Genomic DNA, 905 nt, shown 5'->3' on the forward strand with positions numbered 1-905 from the left:
AGCATACAGTGGGTGACTTGCGGGGGGACGGGGATTCTCACCTGTATCTAGACGCCCCGCTTTAAAACCGTTGAGGGGCGGGCACCAGGTGTAGTTGAGCCCCGCCACTCCAAACCTGCAATGAATGGGCCTGTGAGCAGCACCTCAGTTGCGTGTGCACAGTCTCCCTGACCTGGGCAGCAACATTGTCTCAGCCACCGCAGGGAGAGAGCCAAATATACCGAGTTGACGAGAGGAGGGGGGCAATTGTTTCAGGGCACTAAATTGAGAAAAGCCCAGGTTTGTCACACAGTGAAATTGGAGGCGTGGGGCCTGCTAACTAGACACTACTTGAAAACATCCAAAATCAGGATGGGTAGGCCGGGCTCATTCTCTTTACCTGGCATATAGCCACAGTTGGAGCCAAGGGCTCCTAGGTGTCCCCAGGTGATCCTAGCCGGGGAGTGGGGCATTAAAAGCTGCTCCTGGCCTGCAGAGAGCCATCCCTGCCTTACCTCATCTGTAGGTGGGGAGAAAGAAGAAAACCTTTTTGACAGGCAGGGTCTTTGAAAAATCAAGCATTTGTTTAAACAATCCTTAGGGATTAGATGTGAAAATAAGTCTCAGGTGAGAAGAATCAGTGGGGAGGGTGCATATGAGACCATCGCTGCCACAGCATAAATTCAGTTATGATATGGGTGCAGAAATAAGGGTGACTTGCGGGGGACGGGATCTCACCGGTATCTGACGCCCGCTTTAAAACCGTTGAGGGGGGGACCAGGTGTATGAGCCCGCACTCCAAACCTGCAGTGATGGGGGTGACTTGCGGGGGGACGGGATTCTCACCGGTATCTCGACGCCCCGCTTAAAACCGTTGAGGGGCGGACCAGGTGTATGAGCCCGCACTCCAAACTGCAGTGATGGGG

The sequence above is a fragment of the Chelonoidis abingdonii genome, chromosome 3, assembly GCF_003597395.2.
Source record: "Chelonoidis abingdonii isolate Lonesome George chromosome 3, CheloAbing_2.0, whole genome shotgun sequence".
Lineage (NCBI taxonomy): Eukaryota > Metazoa > Chordata > Testudines > Testudinidae > Chelonoidis > Chelonoidis abingdonii.